The following is a 26,170-nucleotide window of genomic DNA, read 5'->3' as shown; positions in this document are numbered from 1 at the left end:
TAAAATTCATAGTAATATTGGTATTTATTATAGTTAGCTTATTTCAGTCTTTAAAACACTTTCCCCCTGGTTTTCAATGCTTTAACCTAAAGAATTGATTTTTTTGGTTATTTCCCCAAAGAAAATAGAAAGACAATTTAGTTTTTTCCTGTAACATGTATTTTATTACTGCTCACAAGTTTCCCTTTTCCAGAACTGCTGCAGGTTTATGCTTTACAAATCCCAAGGTTCTGATAAATTCTGTTCCATGAGAGAGTTGGAGAAGGAGCATGGCATGTTTATGAGGTGTGTGTCACTGAAGAAGAGAGAGGGCAGCTCTTCAGACTTTTTACTTCCCTTTTTAAACTTTTAGAAGCCTGATGATGATCTTAATAATTTTCACAGAACTCACTTCTAGTCCTGCATATCTGACAATCTTTCTCGCCTCTACTGTTGAACATGGTAGGAGACATGTTTAGGGTGAGCCTTTTATTCCATTCTTTACATGAGTTGATCAATATAAAGTTTACACAAACCTGTTTCTTTCCTGAGAAGAAAAGGAGAGAGACATTTATGAATAAGGCCTGTTTATATATGGGATGATTTTTGACTTCATAATAGGACCCATAAAATCCAACCTTAATAGGTTCTACCTTTTTCTCACTATAGCTGAATGTCAAACTTCATTTGATCATTTGATTATCACCCTATGTAATTATGCTGGATAATTTATTTCAATTTGGCACCAACTATAGTCGCCTGGGAAGTGCAACCTCAGTTAAGAAATTGCCTCCATCTGATTGTTCTGTGCATATATCTGCGTGTCATTTTCTTCATTATTGTTTGATGCGGGAGGGCCCACACTGCCGTGTGAAGTTCCACCATTGTACGAGTGGTCTTGAGTTGGGTATCACACTCCTGTGTAGACGGCCTAGGTTACATAACAAAACAGGATGTAAAAGCAAGCTGAGCAAGCCTGTAAGCCATGTTACTCCATGGTCGCTACTTCAGTTCCTGCTTTGGGTTCCTGCCCTGAGCCTTGAGTTTCTGCCCTAACCTCTATTCAGTGAAGCCAAATTATAAACAAATTAGCCCTTACCTCCTTACATTGTTTTTTGTCAGGTTTTATCATAGCTCAGACATGATATCTAGGACAACAGTGTAAAGGCAAGGGACAACTAGTTGATATATTTTGTGTGTGCACCTTTTCATAAATTTGGGACCAGAGTTAAACTTTGCAAATTCTTCAGAGACCTTAGAAACTCCATGCAGGTAAGGCCCTGGAGCAGAAGGCTTATTGTCTTTAGCTAAATGGTCACCTGACCTCTGAAATTTCAATCTAATATTATAACCACCCTTTTAACTGACCACAACACCCAAATTAGAAGCCATTTTGAAACCTCAATTTTTTCATTAAATGATTTATGATTATGTAATTCTCTTTATGCTACAGTATCATGATAAATGCTTTTCTAGCCCAATACAAATTACATAAGGGTTCAAGCTGGAAGCTAATGATATTCAAAAAGATAATCTTTTGATGTTTAAGGAGGCCTCCATTTACCAAGTTCAGGATGCACTATCCAGAGACAAATGGCAACAGAGAGTTTTCAGCTGAAAGAACAAATAGAGAACACTGTGGTATTGGAGCTTGGAGAAAACTCAGGGATCCAAATGGAAGAGATAATTCAATAGGGGAGCTACAGTGAAGGCATTGTTGAGACACCAAGTTCAATGACTGCTGCTAATATTTACACGAGTGTGTGGTCATACACTGGAGCATGGGAGACATACCAGGCCACACCCTCAAAAATAATATTTTTTCCTCTTTAAATAGCTCTATGTGCCTATAGGTCCTTCATAAAGAGAGAGGCCTTACCAGAACTTTGGCTGACTCAATCTTGTGCAAGTAACCATAGCTACTGTGAGTTCATGAATGTCTAAACCATGTCATGTCCAGAAGAGAGTGTTTCCTGGCACTTCTCTGTGTCCTCTGACTCTTACATTCTTTCTGCCTTCTCTTTGGTGACATTTGGGTTGGAAGTGTGTGGCGGTGTGATTTGATAAAGATGTCCCATTTAGAGCTGTATTTCATCGTATAAAAGACTGAAATTCTGCAGTATTAATATTAGAAAAGAAAAACGTTAGTAACATAAGCTTAAGACCACGGTGTACCTAACACTCTAACCCTGATAGAATCTTCCAGCTGGCTATTGCCAATAGCAAGCTGAGAGATGGACTCGGTGTCACCCAAGCTTCAGAGCAAAGTAGAGCATAGCAGACAGAGGAGCTAATGTACATACTGGGGCAGATGTTACCAGTGCAAACTTTCAGTGGCTCAATAACTGATCTGTGGTGAATGTTCATCACTATTACAAAGCTGGGCACATGTCTATATGAGTTTAAAACATTATTATAAATGCCCTTACTAGTAGTAGAACACCAATGAAATAGAAGAAAAATGGAACACAGTCATTTTTAATAGTCCATGAGGTTCCTGATCTGAATTTTTCTAGATATGCAAGACTTAGTGCCACTATTGAGCATATTTTGTGAAATAGATATTTTATCAAGAGTGCATGAGGGATAGTTAAAACACCAAATCCATTATTTGGCAAGCAGTAATCAGGAAATCACTAAATAAATAACTTTTTTTCCTTTTTTAAAATTTAAGTTAGAAACAAACTTGTTTCACATGTCAATCCCTGCTCTCTCTCCCTCCCCTCCCCCTCCTCTTCCCACCAAGCCCCCCAGCCCCCCACCTAATCTCCACTCCGATACCCAAGGAGGGTGAGGCCCTCCATAGTGGATCTCCAGAGTCTGTCATTTCATCTAGGGTAGGGCCTAGGCCCTCCCACAAGAGTCCAGGCTGAGAAAGCATCCCTCATTGTGGGTGGGCACTCAAAGTCTATTTGTATCCCAGGGACAAATACTACCCAAGGCCCCATAGATTACCTAGGCCTTCTCACTGACACCCACCTTCCGGGGGTCTTGATCAGTCCCATGCTTTCCACAGAACCATCAATCTGGGTTCCAAGAACTGCCCCTTGTTCAAGTCAACTGTTTCTGTGGGTTAAACCAGCCCAGTCTTAACTCCTTTGCTCATCAGTTCTCCCTTTCTGACACTGGATTCCAGGAGTTCCGTTCCGTGTTTGTCTGTGGGTATCTATGTCTGCTTCCATCAGTCGCTGGTGAAGGTTCTGTTTCCCAGACTCTCTGACAGTGGGACTCCCCTGATTCATGTCTAAAATCCATATATGAATGAGTCCATACCATGTTTCTTTTTGTGACTGGGTTACCTCACTCAGGATGGTTTCTTCTAGTGCCATCCATTTGCCTGTAAATTTCAAGATTCCATTGTTTTTTTTTTTTTCCACTGAGTAGTACTCCATTGTGTAAATGTACCACATTTTTATCTATCCACTCTTCAGTTGAGGGGCTTCTAGGTTGCTTCCAGTTTCTGGCTATTACAAATAATGCTGCTATGAACATAGTGGAACAGATGTCCTTGTTGTATGAATGTGCATCTTTTGGGTGTATGCCTAAGAATGGAGTTGCTGGGTCTTGTGGTAGACTGATTCTCATTTTCCTGAGGAATCTCCATACTTCAAACAAAAAATGACTCCAAGTGTTCGCAACCCTGTCTTGAGCTTGGTGTCTTCCTGTCCTCAAAAATATATGCTTAGCATTCTTGACTGTTACATTCGCAGATGTTTGAGACATTTAGGCTGGTCCCTGTGCATTGTGTCCCCGCTCATGGGATTAAATGGGTGGGAAATGAAGCCCTTCTTCCACCCCTAGACTGAAGCTGCAGCTGGTCTCACAGGAAAGTGGGTGGGAGGCAGCAGCCTTGTCTTGTCTCCCACCTCCTTTCCTGAATGTTTCCTAAGAACTGACTCTTCTAGGGAATTACTTAGCAAGCTGCAGGAAGTGCACTCTAGGAGTGACTGCAACTCTGTGTCCATCTGTCCCCACAGAGCTTAGAAGTATAATGAACTTTTGCTAGTTTGTGTCCCAAAAACAGCTTAAAATATATTTTAAGGATTGTAAATTTCCTCTTCCCAGAAGATGAAGTCAACAACAATAATTGCTGTCTTGTGGTGGTCATTGATGCTTCTAGTCATATGAACGTTTCTGCCATTTTCATGTAGGTTCCAGTATCTCAGCTTTACAGTGAAACTAAAAACAAACAAACAATCAAAAAACCAGCTGGAGAGATGGCTCAGTGGGTAGGAGCACACACTGCTCTTCCAGAGACTTGAGGTGCATCTTCCAGAGACCACATCATGGAGCTCTCCAGCCTGTAACTCCAGCCTCAGAGAGCTCTCACTCTCTTCTCAATCCCTCTGTCATCTGAAGTCACATGTGCATAAACACAGGCACAGACACACCCACATAGATGTGTTAATAAAAGTAAATCTTAAAAACTAAGAAGAAAGTTCACTTTCCACCCCTTCCACAATTCCATTACATCGGTCCCCCAGATGTAGAAAGCACACACTTTTGAATTAAAGCCATGAGTTTGATTGGGCTTACTAATTTTGTGATGAGAGTCTAATTTCCCTCATCAATGAAATGTATTGGAAAGCGATACCTACTATAAGGATGAAATAAAATTCTATGGGTTAAACCTTTGACATCAAGCATTTGGTTGGCAGCAAAAATATAATAGTTCTTTCATACTCTTTATATGTTTTGTTACTTTATTTCACAGAGAACCACATTAGGTTGCAGGTTTCCAAAGGAGAAAGAGAGACTAAACAGTTTTAAGGACTGATATTAGTTTCATGATTCGTCTCCTAGACAACTAGATGTTTAAATGACAATGCCACATTCTTTGACACATATAGCCACATAAATGCCTTCTACTGGTTTTATTTCATTTGTTTTGAGTATAGATTTTAAGATAAAGCAGGCTGAAATGCTTCCTCCATTTTATTCTTTGGGCAATCAGTTGGCTATTTGAATTAATCACAAGTATCAGTGCTCTTAGAGTGCAGGACTGTTTCCTTCATTGAACTGTGGTAGACACTGTGGTAGATTTCTTGTCACGTTTCCTCTCTTCTATAAAAGTTGCTGCTGCCTTTTAAGTCACATCTCCACGATTCTGTAAGAGGCACGAAACAAGGACCAGGCATTTGCTTGACTGATAGAATAGGGAGTGTCTGGATTTTATCCCTCACAGGGAAATTTTGAAATTGATGTCACTGTGGCTAATAACAGTGTCTAGGAATCATCTTGCAGCCACCTAAATATAACTTGTTTGAGTGCATTGATTCTTTAGTTTCTTTCGTTTCCATGCTCTTGCCCATCAGTGTTTGAAATGATGGGAATCTTGAAAATGCAGACCATTATTTCCATATCACTAAGATGCATTTTTAGGCGAAGACCATCAGACCATAGATTGTTTCACTTCTTAGTTCTAACTCGGTGAATATTAATAGTGACAAATAATTGATAATATTATAATTAGTATTTGTTAAAGTTTCAGTTACTATTTCTTCTCCACCTAGGGTGAATGTAGTATTAAGAATTTACCTAGCATCTATCCACATTCATAGGTAAATTTAAGTTGCATTTAAATTGTTATCCTGGTTGATTATAAATCTCTCTCTCTCTCTCTCTCTCTCTCTCTCTCTCTCTCTCTCTCTCTCTGTCTCTCTCTCTGTCTCTCTCTCTCTCTCACACACACACATACTCACACACACACACACAGATTTTTTTCTGAAGCGGTCCTAAGGAATTCAATGAAAGATACTAAATCATATTTTAAGGAGTCAGTAGCATCTTGCTGTCTTGCCCATTTTGGGCTCAAACTACTTGGCACAAGCCGTCTCACTGCCTCACCCTGCTGAGTTGCTCAGACTGCAAGTGCGTTCCTACTTCTCTGGCTAGAAGCAGTGCTAGTATATAAAATATTGACCAGAGCTGTCATGTGTATCCAATGTATGTTATTGTGTAGATAGAAACTCAGGGTTATAAACAAAACTGTCTTCCATTTTGTGAACTATTATACTGTATTATAATTATGAAAATATTTAATATTTATTACTAAAACTGATGTCAAATAGTCACTAGAAAGCTTATGAAATGATTTTTTTTAGCATTGAAGTAACTGTGTTAGGTCTTTTCAGTCAATTTTATAACCCAGTAACTTTGATGCCATTTAAAGTAATGTATACATATGGGATAATAGTCAAATTATCCCTTAGTTATGTTTGTGTATAAAGCAACAACATCTCCTTTTGTCCACATCTGAAATTACACTGGGAACAGGAAATAAAAGCAGTACAGTGAGCTACTATGCCTAACACACATGAGCTATTCTAGTCCTTTCAAAGTATGTTTCAGTTTTCATTTTGAACTCTTGCCATTTTTAATTTTTCTTTCCTATTTAACAGGAGGAATATTATTTTAATATTTCAGATATTATGTTATCTTTGGACGTTGGTTTGAAAAATAAAGTAAAATGTCACAGGGTTTTCCTAAGCTTATACTATAGGCACCCCTATGACCAGAAAATACGTGGTTGAAACCCATGCTACTTACCTGGTGTTGAAATGAAAGTGGCAATGAAGCCTGCTGACTCTTCACTGTGGGGGGTTGAGACCAGCCTTGACTACTAAAGGCTCCTTGTCTCTGTTATGTTATATTGTTGTAATTTTGAAATTGATTGGATTTTGGAACTCAATATCACAGTTTTGAAAAGTTTGCCTTTTGACTCCCATTTCTATTTAGAGAGGTTGGGAAAATGGTTTTCTTTTTGGCTAGCATGGGGGTTGTAAAGAAAAATGAAAGCTCTAGCTATTAGTGCATAGAGAGTTGCCTGAGAAATGGCAACAGTGAAATAATGTGATCACAAAGGCACGGAAAACCACACACTTTGTAGCAAAATGAACATATAGAGTCATCACTGGGACTTTTACAACTGTCTCCAGCTTTACAGAGTCAACTTGAAGAAACGTAGAAGCTAAATGTTAGTATTATTCAGTTCCAAAGCAATGATAATTGATTGAAGAGATAGGGTGACTGAAGTCAGATTTTATGAGTGTATTCTTTTTGTTGGTTCAGTGGATGCTATCTTCATCTGTATGTCCATGTGGATCCTGTGGGTTTTCAACTGACAAATGTTAAATTTAAAATTGGTTGTGAATACACAGTTTGTAAAACGACCTACTAAGGTGTCCTTTTAAGTAAGGACAACTAAACTGCCTTGTTCTGAGCATTAGAGGTGCACTTCCATGTTTTGGAAACCTGCCACTATAACTTTGTAATTTTCTAAGATAAATCAGTTTACTGGAACATGGTATAATACTTTCTTTTTCATATCACTAATGGCATATTTTTTAGTTACTTAAACTTAAGTAAGCAAGATATATTTTATTTTTGACACCTTTTCTGTCATGTATATCAGTCTTGTTTTTCACACATATTTATATCCAGGAATTGCCAAAACAAAATTGTCATCCTAACTTATCCTATCAGGAACTAGATGTTCTATACTAATTGACAAATTAGATGCACATTAATCACCAGGAACACATGGCATCTACCCCCAAATTTGGAAAGCACTCAAAAGTATCATTTGTGAATTGGGAATTGCTGACAAAACGGGCGGGTTTTCTTTACAAAGGGCTGGATGCCAGGGCTCTCATGAACTGATGTATTGAACCCTCTTTATAAGAGACCATAAAGACCATGAACATCATTCCCTTTTCCAACGTGGGAAAGGTGACAAAGAACCATTTAGAATTACCACTTCTCAGTGTAACAAAAACCTAGTAATGTAAGTTTCTCATACACCTCACCGATCTCTGCTAAGAGTTAGCCTATTTCCAGGGGCTACATGGTATCAAGGCATTGGCAGGGAAGTGGGTAGAGGAAATGTGTGAGGGAGACTAATCCATCCTGTTTTGATGTTCTCTGCCTTCACATACACAGATGTCGGCTGAAATAGCCACCATCCCATATGGCCCTGACTTGTTTTTCATATTGGTTGCTTCAGGTGCATGCTGTGTGCCCCCAGTCTAACCCATAAGGTCTGTTGCTCTCTCCGTTTACAAGGTTGGTATTTTGTTGTTAGTTTTAGCTCACAATAGGCTGAAAGGTAATATGAGCTTTCTGAAGTTCCAGCAACTGCTCCCCTCTCCATCGTTTTAGTTTGTCCCTTCCCAACCATCTTCTGGCTCATCATATCAAAAGTTCCTGCTTTGGTGACAGCTTCAGCTTCTGGGACTTCCACCTACCTAAATGTTGAAGCTATCTATGCCTCCGATACCGGTCTTTGTTCCTTCATAGCTTCAAGGAATTGGGTGATAAAGCATTTTATTTTCTAATGTGTGAAGTCCCCTTTTTTCCAATTTATAAACCTTGTTAAGATAAACTTTGCAAATAAATGAAAACATCACACATCAAAGTTAGACAGACTCAGGCCATACAGCTCAATGCCCTTTTATCCAGTTAGAATTAGCATTGAGAAAGGGAGCTGTGAAGCTTCACATTAAATGTTACACTGAATTTTACACTAAGAGGCTGAAGAGTGTAGTTGTTTAGTCAAGGAAATTGCCTTTTAACTTTGTATTGTAGGAGGTCAACTTTAAACACAGCTAGAAAGCTGTAGTTTGCTCTTCATATGAACACTTGCATTAAGAAACACCTTGGAACCCCAGATTTCATTGGTAATTAAACAACTTTTCACTCTCCTGCAAGTTGATCCTGTTGTGCAAATCTCTTACAGAGTTAGGACTTTTTGTCTGCAGAAAATGATCGATTACCTGTGCTGTTGAGTCATATCAGAGAACAGACTCCAGGGAACCACAGAGAATCCTTGAGGGACACTGTGAGGAACTCTGTGGGATGGATTGAACCTCAAATGAAATTGTTCAGTCCTGATTTAATGCTAAGAAATGCAACATCCAATAGTTTCAATTGAGACATTTTATGCTCTCTTTGGTTTTATGCTGTTTTTGCTTTATCTTGATAAAGAGGGACTTCATAAATGACTGCTTTACTTTCCACGAACCTCTTTCTTCATTTTACATTTCAGATGGACTCTTTAATAAGCTATTTGAAAAGAAAGAAAATGTTATGCATGGCTTTCTTGTGATCATTGTTACACATGTCCTTGATCTTTACTAGTCTCATTGTCAGATGAGTTTTTTTTTCTGAGCAGTTTATATGGTGTGTGTGTGTGTATATGTGTGTGTGTGTGTGTGTGTGTGTGTGTGTGTGTGTGCCTACCTGCATTAAGGTCTTTAATGTGATAGCCATGTAGTATTCACCTATACTGTTTGTCTTTTAATTCCCACCACTGTACTGGAGTGATCAATTTAACTTGACCCTTGAAGATGCTGTCCACTCTCCAGAAAGTAGCCCCAGCCTTGAAAACTAAGTAGCACCGTTGCTCACTTGTAGTGATGTAGATATTGTGATGGAAAAGCTCAAAACAAACAACCCAAAGAACCAAAAACAAAACAAGAACCAACCAAAAAAAAAAAAACAAGAATATAGAAAACAAGTTTAGAGACAGTGAAAAAGCCACAAAAATCACGCAGGAATATGAAAGTTTTAAAAAAGAAACCAAAGAAGAAAAACCAAAAAGTCTTAAAAACAAACTTAAATTTCACAGGAAAGAATTGGATTAAGTTTTACACATAAACAGGAACAGTTTATTCATAAATAGGATTTTCTGTTGCTCCATTTTATGCATTGTATTTTATTTATTTGGATAATTTGCTTCTTTTTTTTTCAAACTTTCACCAGATGCCTACCATGTGATTGACAATGATGGGTATTTCTCTTCCAAAGAGGCAGTAAAAGCAAAGTTAATATATTGAAGAGAACATGTTTATTGATAATGAAGCAAAAATAAATCTGAAAACTTGGAAAGCAAGCAGAAGAGGTCATAATTTCAGATTATTCCTTGAGGAAGGCCATCTAAGTAAATTGTGATGTGTTCCTTGTTATTTTAAGTAAAGTAAACCAAGAAGGACATGCCTAATATACACAGTCCTTATAATAGTTACAAAGACATCAAAGATGCTATGTCAAATCTAACCACTTAAATTTTCTAACAGGTACATCTAAGCATAGGTAATATTTGAATAATGTTTCTCAGGTGATTTTTGATTGTCAACATAAATACCTCAAGCTTTTTCTAATTATTCCCCAGAGTAAAATTAAATGATCATTAAGACATTGTTTCAAAAACAAGCATTTATAACAGAATGGTTTTCTTAATGTTCTTTATATGTTGACTATGAACTCTTCAAAGTCTAATCCTACAGTATTAATGGGCATATACATCCTTCATAACAGCAATTAGGGAAACTTATTGTGCAAGTAAGCACTTTACAATTTGCAGATATTTCAGACCACCAAATTTTACCAGACTAGCATATCTATTTGTGTAAATTACTGTTGTTGAGACAGAGAAAAAGACAGCTTTGTAAATGATGGAAATCTGAAGAAACAAATCCAAATGCTTTGTTTCTAGATTTTTTCAGAGGTCAATATTACAAAGAAGTTCTATAAAACTAGAAAGTTTCATGTTATGTAGTGATTTATTTTGAATACTTTTTAAAAGAGGAGTTCCTAGTTTAGGTAACAATATTTTTAATATTTGGGAATGTCTTCCCAGAAGCTGCAAATATTATCTTCAGTAGATCATGGTGCTCCTTGACCGTGTTAATTTCGGCCTAGACAATATCTTCCTTCAATATCCTACTGATTCCTTTGGAATTAAAGGGACTTTCTTTTTGTTGGTTTTTTATTTTTAGAAACACTCTTATTTACATATCCATCCCCATGCCATCGCCCTCCTATTCTCCCATGCTTCCCACCGACCCCCCAACCCACTCACCACCCACATTCCAGGGATAGTGAGACCCTCCACGGGGCATCATCAAAGTCCATCACATCATTTGGGGGAGGGCTCAGGCCATCCTTTCTGTATTGCAGGCCATTGGGCTGTAATAGTAACCCTCCATATGCAGTGGGCTCCCAAAGTCTATTTGTGACCTAGGAATAAGCCCTGGCTCCACTGTTAGAGGTTCCATAGACTGCCTTGGCCTCCTAGCTGGTACCCACATTCAGAGGGCTTGGTTCTGTTAAATGCTGGTTCCCTCACTTTATGATTAGGGTCTCCGTGCTCTCATTAGGTCAGGTCAACTGTTCCTGCAGGTGTCTCCAGTTCTGTCTTGGTTCATTTGGTCATCTCTCCTTCCTCTCCATAACTTTATTCCAGGAGTGTGCAGCTCAGTGTTTAGCTGTGGGTGCCTGTTTCTGCTTTGATCCGCTTCTGGGTCAAGGCTCTAGGAATGGTAACCAACGTAGGCATCAATCTCATTATAGGGGAAGGGCATCAAAGGCAGCCTCTCCACCACTGCCTAGATTCTTAGTTGGGGTTATCCCTGTGGATCCCCTAACATTTCCCTGTGACAGACCTCTCTCCAAGCCTGTATTGGCTCCCTTTATCAAGGCATCTCCTTTCTTGCCCTCCTCTATTCCTCCTGTCTCAGTCCTTCTGTTCTCCTCCCCTATTCTTCGTCGTTCCCCTTTCCTTATTCCTCCAGTCCCCCCCTCCATGCTCCCAATTTGCTCAGGGGTTCTTGTCCCCCTCCCCTAAAGGGACTTACTTACTTGGAGACTCAAATCAGATTTGATGGTATTAGCACAACCAAAAGCAGGATTGAAACCCCTCGAACTGTGAGAAAAACCTAGAAGGCAAAGCAAGTGAAGATGATAGGACATCAGTCAGAAGGGCCGCTCAGGCCAATATGCCAGAGGCTGTCTGTCATGATCAGCCACTGTCTGCTACTCCTTCCCTAAGCTCAGCTTTAAATACTCTTCCCAGAGATGGTGGTGCCCTGTACAAATAGGACACAATAGGCTCCTCCTCACCAGAGAGCCATGAGGGCAGCAAAAAAAAAAAAAAAAAAAAAAAAAGGCAGTCTTCAGCACTGGTAAATGTGGGCTGCCTCCTATTTTAAAAGACATTCGCAGCTTTCATCCTGTGACTCCTGTTGTTTCTTTATCATGGAGGAATGGGGATGTCTACTAACCGTTTTTATGGAACTTAGACAAGAAACATACGCATACATACACAAACAAAGCAGGAATTAGAGGAGGCAGGAAGGTAAGGTAAAAATGAAGTAAGCAGTCAGTTGATGGTGGTGCATGCCTTTAATCCCAGCACTTGGGAACAGAGGCAGGTGGGTGAGTTCAAGGCCAGTGTGGTCTAGAGAGTGAGTTCCAGGATAGGCTCAAAAAGAAAAAAAAGTGAAGTGTGCAATGTTCTCCAGTTTCGTACAGAGTTAGATAGCCATACAATATCAGAAAGTGAATAGTGGTGTTGGGTAGAGGAAGAGAGAATATTTCTGAACATGGAGACTGTCAGAAGTTTCATGACATAAGTGCTGTGTGTCAGGAATTTTTCAAAGATGTGTTCCATTATAAAACTACCACTTACTTGGCTTGCAGTCCTTAAATACAAACATGTTATTCACTCTATTTTACTACATTTGTATCTATCTATCTATCTATCTATCTATCTATCTATCTATCTATCTACCTACCTACCTATCTATCTATCTATCTATCTATCTATCTATCTATCTATCTATCTATCTATCTATCTTCTGTTATAATTTATATCTATTTCCTTCCTTCCTTCCTTTTCTTCTTTCTTTCTCTCTTCCTTCCTCTCCCATAATCGGTCAGAAGATGTGAAAAGGGAAATCTCAGAGTTGGAGTCAGGAATCAATTGTTTCATAGTCATTAAGATGGCACTTGTAAATATTAAAGACCTTGCGTTATTTTCAGGTAGAACTCCTATCTGTGAAAAGGTTTAAAAACTAGGTTCAGTGATATAGTAATATCTGCTTTCTTCTGTCCACTGTCATGTAAGCAATTTCAGTGTAAGAAAAATACATACAAATTACTTTATAAGTAAACTATGAATCTTTTAAGGAACCTTTGCTAGCCTCCTTTGTAGCTAAGGTATAGACTTTGTAAGATTTATTCTAGTAATTCTGTAAGACATGTGAAAAGCCTAAATATTTCAATGCATACGTTGGCACTGTGTGGGGTGAGAATAAATATAATTCTAATTATGAAGAACATTACAAAATGATTTAAATAACTAATTCTAGGAAATTGCCCCTAGAAGCCTGCTGTTTATCGTGACTGCACTACAGTGTTGAAAGCCACACTATGTGAAAACCAAGTAATCAATTGTACTGCCTTAGTGTTTTACAGTCAGCGACTAAAACAGGGGTCAGATAGTGCCTGTGCCAGGACTCACAAGCAAACATTACTCTCTGCTAGTTCCTTTCACCCTTTCCAGTATCAGACATCAATCGTTAGTCAAGCATTCTCCTTATCTGTTCCAAATGGATACCCACAGTTCTCAATGCCAGGCTTCATGCTGTCATTGCTAATTGATCAAAGTGGACACATAAGATGAAAGACCTTTTCCACAGTAAAATATAATAGCAATTGGAAAAAAGACAATTCTGCATTTGCTGAATACTTGTGACTACCTTTACAGTTTGTCCTCATTTGAGATAAGTAGAGAATTTTAATGAAAGCATTCTGTTTTTTTAATCATGTCTTGTGTCATAACTTGTGTAGATTAACAACGTACAGAACAATAGGATCAAAATTGGCACATTTTTTCTGATGCTTTGAAAGATGTTTTAATTGGTCCTTATTACTGCTCTGCCTCAAAAAAAATGAAATCAGAATTTCCCCAAGCCAAATGCTATAGTCATATGGCACTAGCAAATGTCTTGTTTGTTGTTCTTGTCTGTCATTTAATCACTCTTTAAAGATAGGAATGGTGTTCATAAACATGTGGGACTTTATTTTACGTTTGTTGATTTTTATTTTGTTAGTTGACTTAGAATAAGAGAAACAAAGGAGGTTTTACAGGCACAACTACAATCTGGTTTGGCAGGACTGATAACTTGTTTCTGAGCCTGCATAATTTAAAGTTAAATACTTTGGCAGCATTGACTCACATTATAAAACTATTTCTGATTTTCAAATCTCACCAACTTGGGTGCTAGAAAGTCATCCTGAAGGAGTCAGTCTTCTTGTCTTGGAAAGTAGAGTAGGAAGGGTGGTCAAAAAGGGTCAGATGCGGGCTGGAGAGATGGCTCAGCCATTAAAGGCTAGGCTCACAACCAAAAATATAAAAAGGGTCAGATACTTACATGACAGATATTACACAAACTCTTAAATGAGAGTCTTCATGAATGTGGAGAAATGATTAATAAACCAAGAGCCAACATGAATGAGTTAGTAATCATCTCATGACAAAGTTTGTATCTATCTATCTATCTATCTATCTATCTATCTATCTACCTATCTATCCTCTATCTATCTATCTATCTATCTATCTATCTATCTATCTATCTATTATCTATCCTTGTATCTATCATCTACCTCTCTGTCTATCAATTTATAATACGTATCCTATCATCTATCTATCTTTATCACCTGTCTGTCTTTCATCTATCTATCTATCTATCTATCTATCTATCTATCTATCTATCTATCTATCTATCATCTATCTCTCTAGCACTTATATATCTTCTTTCTGTCTATGTAGTAATCATTCATAATGTTTGATTTTTTTGGTTGGCCATTTGCTGAGATACTTGACTATAATATAAACATGTAGACTTGCTGTTATTTCTTGAATACATTTTATGTTTGGTTATAACTTAAACACTTTTTATCTTACTAGTTCATAATTTCAGAGTTTTTAATGTTACATCTATAATGTTTTGTGACAACTGTTGAGAATATTTAGAATACTACACATTCAGCATACTGATTTACACATTAAAGCATTAAAAAGAAGATGACTCCTAACAGGTTTGATTGTTAACAATGGGTAGATACTAATAAACATAAGTAAAATGTTTACAGTAGATGAAGTGGATGGGTATAACAGTTTTGTATAGGACTTTTCCAACTTTGCTCTAGTTTAGAAAATGGCCATAATAAAATATAGGTAGAATTGAATAATAAAAATAAATAATTTTAAGGTACAAAATGAATGTTTTCAATCTTAAATTTATAAAATTTTATTTTCCTAATAAAATTTAGAAAAATGGAAGCTCAAGTATAGTTTTAGCATTCTCTCATAAAGTGTCATCATGGGAATTGAAGAACTACAGCTTTTAAGTTTGGGTATATGATTTTATCCTGTGAAGGTCAGGTTTCTACTTGAAATTTTAAAAATTAACACTCTACAGAAAGTGATTATTGATTACTAATTGTCTAAATTTATGACTATATATGGGAACTTTATGGTTCCAAAGTTTTAATTAACATTTTTATAGAATGCCTGTGAATTGGAGAGAGAATAATTCATTGAGATTAGTATGTTACTAGTGATCATTGAATTAGTGTACTTTTTGTTTTATATTGATTTTCCTTAATGTTTATATAGGGCCTTTCAGGTAACACAGGCTGTTCTTGAATTGATTATTTAGCACAGGTTAACCTCAATTTTCCTATTCTCCTCCTCAAGTCTCCTAAATGTTGGAATTATAAACAGCACTATCAAGCAATGAAGATGTACTTCTTTTAAGGATGTTAGAAAATAAAGCACATAAATGGAATGCTTGATATATAACACTCCCCAGTGGTTATTTATAAGTATTTGATTCTTTGTATTTTACCACTGAATATGATTTTATCATTGTAAGTGTTCTTATGTATTACTATGTACATTTATTTCAAAGGTCATCTGACATTATCATTAAATGTAAGAAAGTGCTGGACTACTGAGGTAAACATGGTATTACTGAAACACAGAGGCATGTCAACCGTACGTGTTATGTCCCCATTGCTTCAAAAGTTTGGTTCTGTTTTTAAATTTGGGGCACTTAGAGAATAATGCCAACCTGATTATCATTCTCAAGTGAGCTTTCAAGAGTTCATTAAAAGTTGAGAACAGCGTGCTCTAGGAGGCAGCTATTTTTAACAGCACTAAATTTGAATCCACCTACTTTAAAGCTTTCCATTGTTTTTAGCAAATATTTCTATAAATAGCTTTTATATCCTAAGTCCATTGAGGTCACAATTTACTGCCTCCTGTCGGAATATCTTGACAGTCGACCTTTCTATTGAATTCTTAAAAACTAAACATGTCTGCTCAAAAATCAGCATTGATTGAGAAACAGCACAAGCAGGTTTGCCATGCAAGCAAACAAAATTTCCAAAATGTTGAGTTCAGTTGGACCCCACCAAGTGTGCATAATCATGCTTTGATTTGATAAATTAGTGCTAAATGTTAGTGTCATCATAAACACAACTTATGACAACAGCCTGCTTTTGAAAGAAAATGCTTAAAATCCCACTTAAAAATAAAATCCTACCATGAGAGATATATTTTTTTCATAAATTTAAGTACAAAATTTATTACTGACAATCTATAAAAATATTGTCCGTAAAAAATCTGTGTCACAAACTTAGATCTAAGGGTAACTTTGTATAATATTTCTCTAGTAGTATTAATATGTATTAACTATTATCAAAAATTTTATAGAAATACTTGAAATATTTTGAGGTGACAGTATTTAAGAAAAGTTGACACATAAGAATTCTGTCTTTGAAATCTTTTTGGTCACCTCCTTTGTTTCTCTCTGCTTGTCCAGGATTTTTTTCACTGTTAAGTAACTGGTTAGTGATCATTGCTTCAAGGTGAACTTCCCTGAGACCAAAGACTGACTAGAACATCACTTCTAATAGCACTTTTCAGCACTTCCTACAATGTTTAAGTGTATTTGTTCTCCCATAGAATTTCAACTAAAAGTGTTCAGTCTGGGGTTTGCCGGATGCTCATCGTTGCAGACTTTTTCTTTTTCTCTGCATGTGCAGCATAAACACTGAAAAATTAGGACATTTGACATATGTTCTGATGCTTCCTTGCTCTAAGGGTCATTCTAGTTCATAAACAGCATGCCAGGAATTTTAAAATAGAGTGAACTTATATAGTTTTCTCATGCTGTTCTCTTTCTGTCTCTGTCTCTGTCTCTCTGTATGTATTTGAAGAATTAGGATGGAGTTAAACACTACATACTATGTTTCCATTCAAATCAACAGCATTACAGGAATCATGTGCACATCATAAGGTTTCTGACGAAGAGAAGCTAATGGAGGGAGTGTTTAGAGGTTTGCACAGGGATCAGAGTACCAAACTCAGACACAGAGTGACACTCATTGACTAGTGTTAGTAAAATAATAGAGCTGGTCTGTAAAATAAAAATTATAGATTGTATTCTGGGATATTACAGCAGGGCTAAAGGGACATTGTTGTAGAACAGGTGTAATACTATAAGGAAAGGTGATTCAATTCCTAATATAATTTTAATGGAAGAATTTGCTGACAATGATCGTCTTTGTGAGAAAAACAAAATTAATAACAAAAAAAGCAAAGACAGATTTTAAAGTTGCCTATTTTGGTGTGAATAAAAAAAATGACTAAAAAAAAACCCAGAGTTGAAATAACATATTCTGGAATTGACATGCTCTGGAGGTTTTCTTCTTCTAAGGATCTCATCTGTATTTATAATGTGTTAAGAATCATTTAAATAAGGTCGGGCGTTGGTGGCACATACCTTGAATCCCAACACTTGGGAGGCAGAGACAGGAGGATTTCTGTGAGTTTGAGGCCAGCCTGGTCTACAGAGCGAGTACCAGGATAAGCTCCAAAGCTACAGAGAGAAGCCCTGTCTCGAACCCCCCCCCAAAAGTAAATATTTTCTGCATAGCAATGTTCAAATCACTTATGTGTATGTGCATCCTGGAGAGACTTCAGTTATATACAGTGCATTAGTAGGAAAGTGATGCGCAGTAAAAAAACAAATGAGTTTGTTTTCACTTTTGTGCTAATTGTTCTCATTGAACATGTTCAGTGTGTAGAGTCCCTAGGTGTAGGGCTGGTACACGAAAGAGGGATAGACTAAGTCATTTAGGTGAGACTCACAGGCTAACAGCCCATGCCAAAGAATGAGGAGAGAAGCAAATAAGAGCTCAAGCAGCCTTGTATATTGAGCAGGGCCAAAACAGTCTAAAAAAAATCCCAAAATGCTCTGGCTGCTCTGAGGCCTTATGTCAACTTCTGCATTTAGGATTATGAAGTGCTCATGTAAGAAGTTCGTTGTGTACTTGATCAAGAATAGCTAAACCATTCTTGGACACTTTTGACCATGAGGCTCCTTTCTCTATTAAAAATAAGATATTACATAACCACCACATTATTACAAGGAGGTTACAACACCTGCTAGATCACTTTATTTTTCATCCCTTTGTTTTTTATCAGAAATGGAAATATTTCCACAGGTGCCTCAATTGTCATGGGCCCCAGGCTCCATGACTCCTGTGTGCAGTCTTGGTATGTGAGCCTTTCTGTTATCTGTGCTTGAGGGGAATGGTAACAGTTGGGACAACTAAAAGTTCAACTTGTTGACAACTAGAAAAGGGTAAAAAGGACAGATGTCTGGAATATTGCACACTCTTCGAATTATAGAAAACAAGAGACAAAACACATCTATATAAAGTCACAGCATTTAAAAGATCCCCACCCCTGATACCCGAGCTCAGTATATAAGAACCATTTGGAGTTATTGCAAGTATACACAACAAGAACAGGCTCAAGTGCCACCCTTGGTGCATATAATTTGAAACTTCATTTGATTTAATTTTGAAATAGTTTAATCTTACAAAAATTTTAAGGAATAGTTTTCACTAGGACATGATATGTTATAAAATTCTGAAAGTTTGTGTGTGTGCGTGCGTGTGATAAAGGAGCTTGATTAATGTCAATGCCTATTTTCAATCTGTACTTGAGGCCATTAAAATAAAGAACACTTAATAACATTGAAATCAGGAAAAAAGCCACTGTGCTATGTTCATTGGCACATACACGGGTTCTGATGAAAGGAAATGCATTTAGCATGCACAAACACATTTGTTTAAAATGTAGGTTGTTCTACGTTAAAGCTCAATGCTCTGGACATTTTGAACCTTTTGCTTCATTAACTGCATTCATTCTAAAATACCTTTCAATTTAAAACAGGAGATAATTGTAATACCTTGAAGCAAATGAGATGTTATTGCAATAATTAAATCCAAAATGAGATGCAGGTACTTTAGACCTGCTGGTGTTTCGGCTAGTTAATAGCAAATAACATTTCCATTGGTCACAGTGATTTCTTTCCAGAACTCTTTCCAGTTGCAATGGAGTACTGCATACTAATCATATTCTAATGCTTTACAAGAGGTAAAATGTGTTCAAGTCCCCATCATACCATTTTAAATTAACTCTGCAAAACTTATAATGATTATACTACATGTTGATTTCCTCCCTTACAAAAATCCATCAGATTTTATAAATAATTTTACATAACAATAAGATTGTTTGAACAATAAGTGCTTGCTTTTCCACTGATGAATTTGTTGGTGGAATCAGGGGGCATGGGGCTCTTATGAACTTTTCCAGGCTTCGGAGACTTTCAGTATTTAAAATGTGTCTGTGTTTCACAAAAAATATGGAGATGTCAATGTGGTTAGATGTGTAGATGGTGCAGAAAGAAATACAAATAGTGGGAGACTTCCCCTCCCTCCCTCTCTCCCTCCTTTCCTTCCTCCCTTCTTCCCTTCCTCCCTCCCTCCTGCTCTTCCTTCTGTTTTCATTTTCCTAGAAGGAATATAATTTCCATCAAGAGCATGGCTCATACTAAAATATTAAACTAAGATACATTATTTGTATCAAGTTACATATACAAAGGGAGGTTTCTGTTTATAAACTAAGATACATTATTTGTATCAAGTTACATATACAAAGGGAGGTTTCTGTTTATAGCAACGACCCAAATACAGTATTTCTCCTTAAAAATGAAATAAATGGATATTTCAGTATAGATTATAATGCACTTAGATTTTCGAGGATCTGAAAACATTGTGTTTTGTGTACCCCCTCATTTTAGCTACCCTCCACCCTGTCTGAGACAAGGTTTTATTATGTTGACCAAACTAGGCAGGCACTTGTTTTGTGGCCTTTGCTGTTCTGGACTGTGGTATCCTCATGCTTCCGGCTTTGAATAGCAGAAATTCCAGTCTAGAACATCTCCTTGAGTCTGTCTTCAACAATAATGATAGTGGTAACAGTCTTGGTAGCTGGCTTGTGTGACTATATGTTAAAAATTTAATATTTGGTAATGTGCTGACATGTAGTTTGAAATATAGCCACTCTTAATTCTCCCAAGAGACAAACAGTGGCTGCTCTTACATATATATATGCAAACATACTAGGGGTGAACTAACTAACTGAAGTCCAGTGGGTGGTCAGCAGAGGATACCTTTGAACCTAGTAGTGTAGTTCTGCTCATACGCCTAACATTCCCAACATCCTGAAACTGCAAGTTTATCAAGAAAAAGCTGGTAGGAGAGAGTAATCAAGAGATGTAGGTATAATTTTAGTGTCTGATATCTAACCTTTAACTTCTCATTGACAAAGGTACAGGAAAATCTCATTCCTTCCTCTGATTTCCATGCAGTGTCATTAAATACCCTTACCACTGTGCTGCTAATATATGGGGCTTCCCTTTTCGGCTCCTCTGTATCTCCATGTTCCCCACAGACTATGTTGGCAACTCTTGCTTTGAACTCATGGTTTCAGTATTTTTCGTGTTGATCTTGGTGTTTTGTGATGACTAGAGGCATCTTTTATTTGAGTTTATCAGGCTCCTTTCTTTGATGTGGGTATGTTTAGCTGAGTGTTAAGAACCTGCCTATGTTTCCCATATTCCTGTATACTGCTTTTGTAACATCTCTAGATTAAAGACACCCTTTTGTCAGCTTGTTAGGGGGCCCTTCTGTAATGAGTTGGAAATGGTATCAATGTAGCCTACTTGTAGGATTCACCTGTATACTGACCTCCAAGATTTCCTTTGTAGAATATATTGATGACTTAAGGATATCCTAACTACTTCACTAGGTTCAGAGTCTTAGAACGGGGTGTAACTATTAGGTCAGCTTTTCACATTATGTTGTTACTTTAGGCTTCATTGGATGCTATTCAGGAAAACCTAACTTATGGAACTGTTCTTTCACAAAACTTAAGAGTATGACCCAGTTGTTTTCTTTACCTACATCTACTTCCTGCTCTTCTGCCCCCAACTCTGCTATTGATTTTGTTACAGGAAGTTTCTCTCATCTTGTACTCTTCCAATAATACTGTGAAATTAACCCAAGTAGGTCTCTTTATGTGTCTGTATATTTTTTGGTTTTCTACTTACGACAGATATTTCCTTGCCAAGTCTCCACATTCTCATAGAATGAGGACAATAGACACTATCTTTATCTTTCAGATGCTGCATATGTAACACAAGACCTTATTTCTTTTCTCCTATCAATAGTGTAACCTGTTTGTAGCTTTCTCTTCTCTCTTTGACAATTAACATTTTTCTTTCAGAATGCCAACAAATATTTGTAATTTATAATCCCCAAATCCCTGATAAGCAAATAATACTTTTTTAAATGAGGACTTTGTTTTGTTGAGAAGAAAACAATTAGAATTGGCAGAGTCTGCAAATACTGATTATAACAGTGCCCACACTATGCCAACTTATTTCTAAATGGAATGCCAGTTAGGTATGCTTTCTAACATTCCATGAAACTGCCTGACCTTAAGTTTCTCTGTGGCTGCTGCCTTGCCAGCATCTGTTTTGTTTTTATTTTTTAATCTGGGATTCAGCCAGTCCAATAAAGCTAATGCCACTGTTTGTAGCCTTTGCAAAAGTGAGTTTGACTTGGATGCTGGGGCTGCTGTTAGACCCTCTCTGTAGAAATAATTGTCTACTTCTCTTTTCATTTTTGTAGACATTTTGATTCACTCATGCTTAGGACTTCAGAACTCATGAAACTTATTAAGACACAGTTACTCATCACATGACACAAGAACTATGCTTCTTTCTCCTTTGTTAAATAAGTTTAATTGCCATTAACATTTCCTGGAAGTAAAAATTGTGTCTATAGAAATATCTAACCTAATGACGTAGGCATGTGTTGAGTTCCTTTTGGAACATCAGCTATTTTACTGTGAAGTCATAGTATTAATATTACTATATTTTAGAAGATTCTTACTGTTCTGGCCTTGAAATATTATAATGTGGAAACAAAAGATAACTTCAGGATAAATATTCTTAAAAAGTGAGAATTAAAGTTCCAAAAATAATGACTTAGGGCAAAAATATTATTAATAAATTTATTGACTTCCAAGTGCACTAAAATTTTTATGAAGCAGGAAGTTGAGCAGGAGCTTAATTTATGTGTGGAACATCACTTTGCAACTTGTACAAGTTCAACAGAGATAAAACTCCTCTCATAAATAAAGAGGCAGCGATTTGGGGTGACTGTGAATGAGAAGGCAAAGGGCACAGCTATATTAGCAATTTTGGTCTTGATCTACACCACAGGCATTTCAATAGCTGCTATTTCAAAATCATTTAAAACCCACTTTTTGCATTTTAATAGCTTTTTTTCCTAGCACTAGAATGCAAATGTGAATTTGCCTCTAGCATGCTTTATTCCTCCCGGTCAGAATCACTAGAAATCCATATTTTTTCCTAAGGTTGCCCTTCCTTTTTCAGAGAGGATGTGTGAGTGCGGTGAGATGAAATGCAAAGGATCTTGTGAACAGGGGACATAGATAGAGAAGGAGGTGGAATTGTAGGATGGAACACAAAACTGGGAGATACTGGTAATAAGGGAAAAAATGAAAGATTTAGTAAGTTGTATGTCGACACCAGATAAATACGTTTTTATATTTGTATTTATTGGAATAAGAAATGTTTATTGAGTGGAAATCTGAATCAGTAGGATATAACTCAAAACATAAGTGACCCAGAGACAGATATTGGGGTTCAAGCTTCAAGCTGAAGATCAGAAAAGCAAAGCAGCCAAACCAGTAGATTTTATCTCTACCCCTCTGAAATGGCAATCCTGTTTCCTGAATCCTCAGAGGCAAAAGATCTTAATTCCCGTCTCCTCCTCGTTTTATTCCTTTCTCCGACCAGCCATATCCTCCTGTCTCCATCTCCCTAGTGCTGGGATTAAAGGCATGTGATCCCAAGTACTGGGATCAAAGGTTTGAGGTCTGTTACTCTTCACTTATGTGTAGGCCAGGGTGACCTTGAACTCAGAGAGATCCATCTACCTGTCTCTTGAGTACTTAGGGTAAAGGTGTTTGCCACCACTGCCTAGCTTCTATAGCTAACTAGTGTGGCTGGCTTTGCTTTCTGATACTTCAGACAATCTTTTTTTTTAAATTTTTATTTCAATTTTAAATAGCTTGTTTTACATGCCAATCCCAGTTCCCTCTCCCTCCCCTCCTCCCGCACTCCCCCAGCCTCCCACCCTATTGCCAATTCCTTCCACATAGGGGATATCTAGAGTCTGTCATTTCACTCGGGGTAGGGTCCAGGTACTCCCCTAAGAGTCCAGGCTGAGAGAGCATCCCTCTTTGTGCTATGGGCACACAATGTCTGTTTGTATTCCAGGGATAAACACTGATCCACTGCCCAGGGCCCCATAGGTTGTCCAGGCCTCCTCACTGACACTCACATTTGGTGGGGTCCAGATCAGTCCCATGCTGGCCTCCCCGCTGTCGGTCTGGGGTCCAAGAGCTCTCCCCTGTTCAGATCAGCTGTCTCTGCTGGTTTTGCCCATTCTTTGCCAATTTGCTCTTTACTCCTCTCTCTCTGTCACTGGGTTCCTTGGGTTCAGTTCAGTGCTTAACTGTGGGTGTTTGCCTCTGCTTCCATCAGTCACTGGATGAAGGCTCCAGGATGATTATAGACATCAAGCTCATATAGGCATTCGAGGTGGTCTCTCCACTATTGCTGAGCTTGCCAATTGGTGTCATCCCTTTAGATCACTAGAGGTCACACTAGAGATCTGTCTTCTAACCTATGATTCCCTCTTCCCCCTATTCTATCCCACCCACTCAACCTTCCTGTTCGTCCATGACCTACTCTCTCTTCCTCTTCTCCCCTTCTTTATTAAATCATAAATAATATATCATCACTGTAGGGAAAGTATCTGTTATGTAACAACGAAGACCTGAATTAAACTAACGGTACCCACGTCAAAAGCTGGGCACAATTGTGCATCTATAATCTCAGCTCTGGGGATGCAGAGACAGGAGTATCCTTTGGGACTGCTGGCCAGCAAGTCTAGCCAAATTGATGTTCCTGAAGTTACAGGGGTAGACACATGGAGCAAACAGTTTTGCTCCACCACAAGATCCCTACTATGATCTTTCTTCACCACCTCCCAGAGACAGGGAGCCATCTGACCTTGAACCAAAAGCTCTGAATGAAGGAGCCAAAGTATATCTTTCCTTCTTTCGACTAACTGTTTGAAATATTCCATCACTGTGATTGAAAACTGATGAACATAGGAATCATCACTGTTTAGCCGATAAGGACCTAAACCCCTGTGGGTATAGTGTGCCTTGTGTAACTCATAATAAAGGTTTCAGTATTTTCAAAAGCTTTTGAAATATTGGCAGCTTTACAGGTGAAGGGAATATTTTTAATAAATTCGTTTTGGGTTGTTAGAGATTTTGATCATTTATTATATGCACTTAAATGCCTCTGTGACATTCAAATGCTGGCTGCAAAGACTGCTTTTTGATTACTAGGGATGACTTGTACCCAGATAGAAAAAGGTTATGCTTTACATCAGCATATATTTTTATTCTACATCTCAGCTCTTTGTTTCAAATAAAATTCAGGTTTATAGTCTAATTAGGGATAGCATATGGCATGGACAACAACAACAAAATGACACTTAGGTAAAACAGAGATGCTGTGAGATAAGTTGATTAGGCACTTTCCTGCAGTTTCCCATATTTGTGAATAAATCCCCTTGAGAGTGTTATTCCGATTTTTACTAATCACAGTCTTTTGCATTTGGTGGCTCGCTCCCAGCAGTCTGTGAACCTCATTATCTAGAAGTGTCTTACTCTGCAGTTTTTTTGTTTTGTTTTTTATTTCGGGTTTCTGGAATTAGTGATTTCTAGTTCTTAGAATAACAAAAGTGGTGTGCATGGTCTAAGCTGTAGACTAAAAGGAAAGAATTGGAGATTGCTTTACTACTAATGGCAGTTACTGTCTTGTGCATTGACAGAGAATGGGAGGACACTTGGGCTGATGGTGTTTCTCTGCTTTATTTGGGATCCCCCCCCCTAGTTTTTGCCTCCCTTATGTTGTATCTAAGTCATTCTTGTACTGACCACTGGTGCTGTTTTTGTCTGCAGAGTCTTGGTCTATGAAGATTTCTACCTCAGTATTTTTTTTGTCAGACTTTCTCAATGAAGGCATTCGACCATCGCCTCCACCTTTGTCTCTTTTTTTTCCTTTGCAAACTGTACTTATGCTTGATTTACCTTCATTATTTTTATTACATTTTTTTCCTAATAGGCTACCTTCTCTTTAGCTCTGTATGATAAAGTCCCATCTAGCATCTTTTCTTTGTATGTATGATTGTACGTGTGCAGGTGTACTTCAGTGTGTAACCACACGTATGTGTCCATGTGCATGCAGGGGCACGAGGAAAATGTCTAGTGTCATTCCTGAGAAATCATCTATTACCCATCTTTTTTTCTTTCTCTCCCTCCTCTCCCTCCCTCCCCTCCCTCCCTCCTTCCCTCCCTCCACCCCCCCCTTTCTCTCTCAATGTGGCCTCTTAGTAGCCAGGAGCTTGTCAAATAGACTGGTTGGTTGGCTAATTAAACTCATCCTTCTGTGTCTACATTACACCTTAGATTAGAAGCACATTCTTTCAGCCCTTGCTTTGTGTGTAGGTTCTGGGGATTGACTATGATCTCTATGCTTGCTTTGCATCAGTTTTTTGACCAAGCCATCTCTTCAGCATCTATCATCTTTGGATGTAACATCCCAAAGACAAAACAAAATTCTGTCCTTTTGTTGTTTGTTAACCCATCTTAATGTTCAAGTTAAAAATCTTTTATTACTATGAATTTTAAATCAGTACCTTTTGTCTTAGAATAATTTATCTGACAATTGCAGTAGCTAATAAATTTTATATGACAAATTTTAGTTTTATTATCGTATTCATGTTATAACTAATTGACACAATGGCTACA

The 26,170-nt window shown here is 37.6% G+C and overlaps 1 protein-coding gene and 1 long non-coding RNA gene across 7 annotated transcripts in view; one reads left to right on the top strand and one right to left on the bottom strand.

Moving 5' to 3' along the window:
* Adgrb3 (adhesion G protein-coupled receptor B3) overlaps positions 1 to 26,170 on the top strand; it is a 707,451-nt gene that overhangs the window by 52,158 nt on the left and 629,123 nt on the right. The gene's annotated exons all lie outside the window — the stretch shown is intronic.
* LOC121133274 overlaps positions 10,857 to 26,170 on the bottom strand; it is a 52,249-nt gene continuing 36,935 nt past the window's right edge. The window contains exons 2-3 of the long non-coding RNA XR_005870090.1: positions 11,620 to 11,696; positions 10,857 to 11,291 (exon numbers count right to left, since the gene is read on the bottom strand). This is a non-coding gene — a long non-coding RNA (uncharacterized LOC121133274). The remainder of the gene's footprint in view (positions 11,292 to 11,619; positions 11,697 to 26,170) is intronic.

This window comes from Mesocricetus auratus, unplaced genomic scaffold (assembly GCF_017639785.1).
Source record: "Mesocricetus auratus isolate SY011 unplaced genomic scaffold, BCM_Maur_2.0 Super-Scaffold_100021, whole genome shotgun sequence".
NCBI lineage: Eukaryota > Metazoa > Chordata > Mammalia > Rodentia > Cricetidae > Mesocricetus > Mesocricetus auratus.
This window is presented reverse-complemented; position numbering and strand designations above follow the sequence as displayed.